We start from the raw sequence: 8,367 nt of genomic DNA on the forward strand, positions 1-8,367 counted from the left end.
AATAAATGAATCTAAAAGAATGTGAAATATCTAGGTAATAACATTGTGGGTGTACACTGTCTGAAAATAAGCTTGTCAGTGTCGTTTGATTTGTTGATTCAGGAATTGCATAACTGTTATTTCGTAGAGCAATCGCCCACATAAATGTAGGGCAGTAGTTTAACATTTTAGAGACAGACACATGTTTAGGGTTTTAAATTCTGTTATACCTTCAAAAATTTTGCAGTATTTAACAAGCTGAAACATGGGAGATAGGAGAGAATTTTCACAGTGTATTCAACTGAAAACTGTAATTTCTCCAGATTACTTTTACACCAAGCATTGAAACAAAACATTGATTTTGTGAACAGATTCCTGAAAGTTGGTCACACCTCAAAGACATCACCAACACAGGAGCTGAATCAGGATGTGGCAAGGCAATCTGGATCATGGCGCCAAGCCATCTTCAATCGGATGCTGACGCCTAACAAGAACCTGTCTGGTAAACTTTAGTTTACTTTCGTTTGGAACCAGCACTGACAAATTTTTATGGCTTAAAGTATAATTTGCTTCATAACTTTTAATGAAGATTAACTGCTGGATTTTGTCAGGACCAGACAGATTTGTTATCAGTTTCAACAAGTGATTTTGTCCTCTTATTTCTTGAGTAGTTGTTGCTAGTAGTGGAGTACTGTATGAGGCTCAGAATGATTCAGTCTCCTGAAATTAGACATTTCCTTCACTAAAGATGCAGTGGTTATATGGAATAAATATAAATATAATACAGTAAAGTAAAGCCATCCCACTGCACGCCATATAGCTCCTCTCTCTCTTGTCAGCATCACGCCCAGGAAATGTATTAGACTAAGAGGCTCTGTGATTATCTGTTGTGATTCTCTCATCCGTTTGTTGTGTTCAAGCAGAGAGGGGCCTGGGGTTAATCAGTATAAAGCAGCACCCACTGAAGCGAGACAGAGAAGAACTGCGTGCTCTGTGGAAAAAAGCTATCAACCAGCAACTGCTGCTCTTATACGGATGGAGAAGGAGAATGCGAGGCTGCGAGGTATCTGTCAGAAATATTATAATGCTTGTTTTAGAACAGAACTGTATAATAAACAGTCACAAAGGAAACAGGAAATGTGGTCAGCTGTCAATATTCACAAATTTGTTCTTCTGCCTGTTTGTAATTGAGCTTCATGCAGTATACACCGTGTTTCAAAAGTAGCTTTACAACTTCGCAGGAGAATATAAATTTATTTAAAGGACGTGCGCAATATTTTTAAATGCACAAATTTAGCCAAACACATCGAGTTTCACGCACGTAAACTGTAGTACGGAAATGTTGCGGCGGGTTTGAAGACGACGAAGGATTTCTGGACTCGGTAATTTTCAGTGACGAAAGCACGTTCCATGTCACTGGTAAGGTCAACGCCCACAACTGCAGGATTTGGGGTAGTGAAAATCCACGTACCTTCCTGGAACATGTTCATGACAGTCCAAAAGTTAATGTTTTGGGCCCTCAGCAAAGATAAAGTGTACAGCCCCTTCTTTTTCATGGAGAAGACTATTACCGGCATTGTGTATCTGGACATGCTCCAATAGTTCCTCATTCCTCAACTTGACGAAGATGACCAGGAAGGACGCATTCACTTCCAGCAAGATGGTGCACCCCCTCATTACCTCGGAGAAGTGCGCGAGTACCACAACAACCGTTTCCCAGGTCAGTGGATTGGTCAGGCCGCACCAATAGCATGGCCACCTCGTTCCCCGGATCTAACACTTTTAGATTTTTTCTTGTGGGGATTTGTTAAAGATCGAGTGTACGTGCCACCCTTACCTGCAGATGTGGCCGAACTCCGAACTCGAATTACCACCGCAGTTGCTGAAGTGACACCAGAGATGCTACACCGCGTGTGGCAAGAAATTGACTACATAACAAATGGAAGTCACATTGAACCATAAATATCTGATGGACATAAAACTTGAAGTGTTTGACTACATTTCTATGTTCTGAAATTATATGTTTCTTCTATCAGTTTACCAATGTCTCACCCTCAAGTTGTAAAGCTACTTTTGAAACACGCTGTATTATCATCAACATTACTTGAAAAATTTATTGTCATGCTTTATTTATTTTTTTTAAAATCTTGGTTAAAACAAATTTTTTATGAACTGACAAATTATATTTATAATAATTAAATTTAATGATGGTGTAAGGCAATATAAACATATTAATAACTTCGGATTAATTGTTTCTACAGACATCAATGCATTTTGCCAAATAATTGGCACTAGGAGGCCAAGGCCCAATATGGGCTCTAGAGCCATTGGATGGATGGAGGAAGTGGCACATTGTGTGTTTGTAATTATATTCTCAATCATTCATTCTGCAATCCAAACATAAACAAGAGTGATCTAGCATTTACATGATTATGTATATTATCTTTTATCATCTGTGCACCAAGTTTTATGCTTGGTCTAGCTGATCATGTGTTGCAGTAGCGTAGTGGTAAACTATTTCACGCTAAAGTTAAAATCCAGCTTACAGCCCCACATGATGGGAGTTTAAATCCCCTGTGATAAAGGTTATTATGCATTCTTTGCACACATGCGTATACACAAAGTATTTTGGTGATGTTTTGAACATCATGCCATTTGGGGAGATGAATCAGATATTTCCATTTGCTGTTTCATATCACATCTTGCTGCGACAACTGATTCTGCTTGCTCATCACTTTTTTTCTCTGTCTGATGAGTCACTTTTGTGATCAAATTCATGATTATCACCAATTTCATTTTGAGTATAACCAGATTCTACTTCTGAAATATTGTCACATGCACAATCCAGAATTGGCACAATATCATCACTTGCATCATCATTTTGCACCATATTGTGCATTTGCTACAAGGGAAATTAAAAAAAAAAATTTCATCATCATCATCATCATCTAACTATCAAGGAGTTTGGGCCTAATGACCCATTCTGGCCTCAATCGTCCAGGAATTCTTTAAAGGGCGTCCTTTATTTCTTCTTCCTATTGGTTTGTGTTTCAAAATTAGATGTGGAAATCTGTTTTGCAATGTGTAAAAATTGTCATCAGACTATTTTAATCTTGTATTGATGTCCAGATTATGGTATGTACAGAGATTTGTATGCTTGTGACATCTGGTGAATATTTTACATGCTATTTAAAATAAACAGCAGTGTTTCTAATCCTGTAATGCCATTTGTCGTTGCTGCTACTTGGACATTTTAACACATTTTCAAAGAGCAATGGGGTTTGGCTGCATTACACTGATATTTTATTATATCATTATTCATTATTATAAAATATTTTTCAATTCTTTTGCAGGAGATGAACATTATTTTTGTTATTCTGAAATTTTGGTTTGCAGGCATTTGTTTCCATAATTTTTTTCGTATCTTCCACACACTCGTGCTTTTATAAAGAAAGATAAGTAATGTTAGTAGTTTAAGTGTAAAAGTTGTGAAAAGTGGAAAGTAATACATAGTTTTTGTTTATCAGAGTTTATAACCTTATTTGCAATGATCTAATCACCTTGTGAATATGAAGGTATACCAGCATACACAAAGAAACAGCTATTGATTAATCTAATTTCTTCTTCTGAACACCAAACTCTCTGGTATTAGAATCGAAAGGTAACACTAAAATATGATTTTAGAATCTGTCCTCAATCCAATCCACCTCTAACAACAAATTTAAACTCTGATAATAGGACCTAGTGATTAGGAAGTGCTCCCACTACGTCCGGAATCCAATGAAGTCCGTATTTAATGCGTTCACTCTCAGGTAGCAGAACCTAGAGGTTTAATACTGCTAACAAAAATTCCACCATTTTATCCTGTAATGTTCCAGTACGAGGCCAGGAAATAACATTTCTCCTTTGCACAGTATATTTTTAAGTTGGAATAAATGTGCAATTATTATGTTGATATTGAAATTAGAGTAGAGCGCTGATTGTTCATGGTAGTTGTGGGAGGCAAGGGCCCAGATAATCTAAAACACAGTTAATGCAGATTATATTTAATTAGCATTATCATCATCATCCGTGTAAGCAAAATAGGAACTTTCACAAATTTGTACATATTAACATACATATTCCTATTGCAAAACTTACTAAACATTCTTTTTTGAAGTCATTTTGTAAGCAAGTCCATAGATTTTGTTTTGATATTTCTGTTGGCCTTTTTTTTATATACTCACAAATTTGTAAAAAGGTCATCGTAATCAAAGTCATTTTCATTTCCCATGAAGTAAAGTGAAGATAAGGAAAATGTAATTACGCAGTCTGAGACCATGGATAAATTGGGCCCCAGATAATCAGAGCTGTGCTGTAGTTTACTAATTTTGTATTTTATTGAATTATGAATAATAATTAACAACCACAGGATTGGTTACATCATCAGACACTGTAAAGTAACCCATTGTTTTGGCAGCCCGACAGGAGGAAGCGACAGTGAAGCGCATCAAGTTGGAATATGATGAGATAGGTTCATGTGTGCAAGAAGTAATGGAGGTGTGGGATCTCTTGGTGAGCAAGGAGAGTCACGTCTCAACTCAGTGTGACTCCAAAATGCTGCTCCAAGCCATCAGGCAAGGTGAAGACATGAGATAATAGCAGATAATGGAGAAATAGTTCAGTGACAGGATTAAAATAATTTAATCTCAGAAATAATAAAGTTAAATCTGGGGTTATACTCATTTGAAGAGGGTTGGGAAGGATTGTTATCCTACCCCTTACATAACTATGAACAGAGAGGGAACTTCACTGACAAATATGTGGCATTTGGTAAAGTACACTAATAAAGCCAAATTTCATCATTTTATACTTAAGCATCTGTAGACTTAACATTATATTGTGTTGTATTTCTTAATACTGCTGCTTTGTATTTGAGGAGTTACTGGTTTCAATACCAGCCTGTTATTTTTTAATGTTTTTTTCCTTGTACTGTTGAAGGAGACATCACATTGGTGTTTTAAAATAAGCCATGACCAATTCGTTCATGTAACATACCATTCGTAATCACCTTATTTCACAATACAAGATGATTATAAATATTCTTTTCACTTTTAAAAAATGTTTTTAAAAAGGTAAGCTATGCACGATAATGAAATTTGTAGGGCATGAATAAAAACTCGTTTTGAAGTCAGTTACCTAATTTCAATGTGAGCCCAGCTGGTGATTCTACATGTGTCAAAGTGATTGTCATTCTCATTCCAAAGATTGCACATTTGCACATACATCATCATCTCAGATGTGAATTTTGATGTCATTTTGGTTTTGAATTATTGGTGCAGGGGTAGACAGTCTGTCAAACAACCCCCCTTCCGACACAAAAAGAAATTGCAGGGACCTAGGGGCAAACAGCTGTTCAGAAATTGTCACACTGCAATGAAAATGAAATGTGTTACCATGGGCAATATATGAATGCATTTCACATTCTGTTCACAGTTATTTTAGAAACAGGCTTGTATGAAGCATAAGTGGATGGTTTGGCAGGTGAGGTTAGCCCAGACTCTCTTCAAAACCATCTCTGCATTGCCTTCATTGATGGGATTTCATGAAACCACAACATACAGTTATCTCTCTGCATACAGTTCATACTTAAGGTATACATCCTGAAAATGTTATTATTGAGCGTAGATTTTTTTTAGAATAAAATGTCTAGAAGTGCAAAGATAATTCATAATCACTCTTTGTATCACCTCTGCATAATAAATTTGTTAGGAGCTTTCTTACTAAAGTGTTTAATTTCACAAGATTGTTGGATGTTTTTGCAGGAGTTCCACGCAGCAAGCGTGGGGATGTTTGGCACTTCCTGGCAGAGCAGTACTGTCTGAAAGTTGCTCCAATAGATACAAGCAAGTTCCCTAACTATCACGTCCCGTACGAGAACCTGCTACGACAACTCACCTCCCATCAGCATGCCATCCTTATAGACTTAGGTGAGACAGTTTGTACTTCATCCATGCTTGACATCCATTAATTTATGTGCCTCATTTGCAGCCATTGCCCTTTCATTACTCACCTCAAGTCTCTGACTGAGCAGTGATAATGTTTCATTAATGGATTCATAGTCAACTGAACTGTGTTGGTAATTTTCAGCTATTGAAATCCAAAATTTAAAACTAAACTTTAACTGGACCTAAAGTATGGTAGTTGAGTTTCCTGTGCACTAGATATAATACACTTATTCCACTAGTGACATCAATTATTACCTGTGCTTTTTTAATAAAATGTATACTATATAAAATAGTTCTAATAAGAGGTGTAGAACTTAGTGGAAAGTACATATTACATCGTGCATGAACTTCTTATATGATAAGCTACTAGGAAAATTTAATTTTTGTTTTGTGTAAAGTAGAAATAATATTCAAATGATTGATAACCAGAATTACATTCTGAAGACAACTTTTGCTGGAAACTCCAAACATTGGAATTCAGCCATCAGAATCTTCCAAGCAGTTTTTGACATAAAGCATTTGAATGGACATATTGACAGATAACATAATCTCCACTTGACATATTTATTTTATGAATCAAAAAAGATACATGACAAAGAACACGTGATAGTGTAAGCAACTTCTACAGACATTTTCAAGTTACGCGTCTTATGTTTTTATGTATTTGATAATTTACCAGAAAATTAAATTTACATAAAAATGTGTATCCAATTATTTCTTACAAGTCTTTTCCAGAATGTTTTTTGTTCAGAGGAATAATTAGTGAGATTCTTGTCAATTATGTTTCATAATGTATATTGGTGTTTATATGAAATGGTTGTTATTATTGTCAGCTGGTAATGAAAATTAGAATTAGTAGATGGATCTAATGAAACTTCAAATATAATAGTTTGTCAAAATACATCCACTTTTTATAGACTTCAAATATACAAATAAGTGGCTAGGACAGACATACACACCTCCCTTTTGTAAATTAACTTTATTTTCTCTGTGCAAAGAGTACATACTATTAAACTATTTGCTGATGTCACAAGCGTCATAATTTCAAATAAAAATTTTGATGATTTCTGTTCAACATTAAACAGTTCTGTCTCATAATGAGTAGATGGTTTACTGCTAACAAACTGGCCCTAAATCTAATAATATTTATAACAAATAACTCTCCACAATTTGCTTTAAGTATTGGTTATAGTGGGAAGTATATACAAGAGTCAATAAACACAAAATTCTTGGGTTTGCAAATTGATAATCACCTAAATTGGACTAATCATATTGATAAACTGATACCTAAGTTAGATCTCTGTTGCATGTCAGCAACTCTGACACACTCAGATCTGAATATTTTGCCTATTTTAACTATTTAATGAAATATGGAATAATTTTGGGCGGAAATTCATCAAACATCAAAAAGATATTCACTTTACAAAAGAAAATTGTTAGGTTATTGGCTGGTGTAAGACCTAGGAATTCATGTAGAAGTCTATTTAAGAGATTAGAGATCTTAGCTCTTCCATGTGAATACATATTCTTGTTAATGAACTTTATTGTAAATAACCAAGAACTCTTTCAAACTATACACCACGTCAACACAAGGAATAAAAATCTGCTTCATAGACCAATTTTCAACAGTCTATCATCAAATCTCACAAGTCTTGTAAATAAAAAGGCACAATTTAAATCAGCATTGAAAAGATACTTAATTACACAATCCTTTTACTCTGTCGATGAATCCCTAATGTCTAAAAGTAAGTCGTAATTTATCCTTTGTTTGTATTTTTGTGACATTTATATGACTTGTATTTGTATAACATGTATTGTATTATTATTACGACTTATTCCACATCCTATTGTCATCTGACTAAGTTATGGATCCATGGAATGTAATAAAGATGTATGTATGTATGCAAGAGTCTTTCTGCCTGTTGTTTTTTGGGGTGTGAAACTTGGTCTCTCATAAAAGAGAAGAGAGTTTGAGAGTACAGGTCTTGGAATATGTTTGAGATTTTAGAAGAGATCCGGTAACAGAATACTGGGAACAATTACATAATAAGAAGCTTCTTAATTTATTTTTTAATTAAAACTTTTAGTGCAGTTGAATTAAGAAGGATGTGATAGGCGATCATGGAACATATATGCGGCATATGAGAAATACAAAGTTCTGATCCAGAAATGTAAAGGAAGGAGACAGTTTGGGAAACCTATTAAGAAATAGAATGATAATAGCACATCTAACATTTCTGAGGAACTACTGACATACATATATTACAGTATGTGAGGTATTGCAGGCAGCATTTCACACAGCAGGTCAACGGAGTGTGCTTCGACGTAGATCTACTTCAGACCCGTGGTCGGTAGATGGCAGCAGAGTCTGTTACAGTGCGCAAAGAATGATAATCGAATA

The 8,367-nt window shown here is 35.1% G+C and overlaps 1 pseudogene; it reads left to right on the forward strand.

Moving 5' to 3' along the window:
• Nucleotides 1-7,878, forward strand: part of LOC147871090 (TBC1 domain family member 4-like) — a 23,115-nt pseudogene extending 15,237 nt beyond the window's left edge.
• The last annotated feature ends 489 nt before the right edge of the window (nucleotides 7,879-8,367 follow it).

The sequence above is a fragment of the Zootermopsis nevadensis genome, unplaced genomic scaffold (genome assembly GCF_977971745.1).
Source record: "Zootermopsis nevadensis isolate Lab colony 2312 unplaced genomic scaffold, Znev_1.0 Znev_ptg000066l, whole genome shotgun sequence".
In the NCBI taxonomy this organism is placed as follows: domain Eukaryota; kingdom Metazoa; phylum Arthropoda; class Insecta; order Blattodea; family Termopsidae; genus Zootermopsis; species Zootermopsis nevadensis.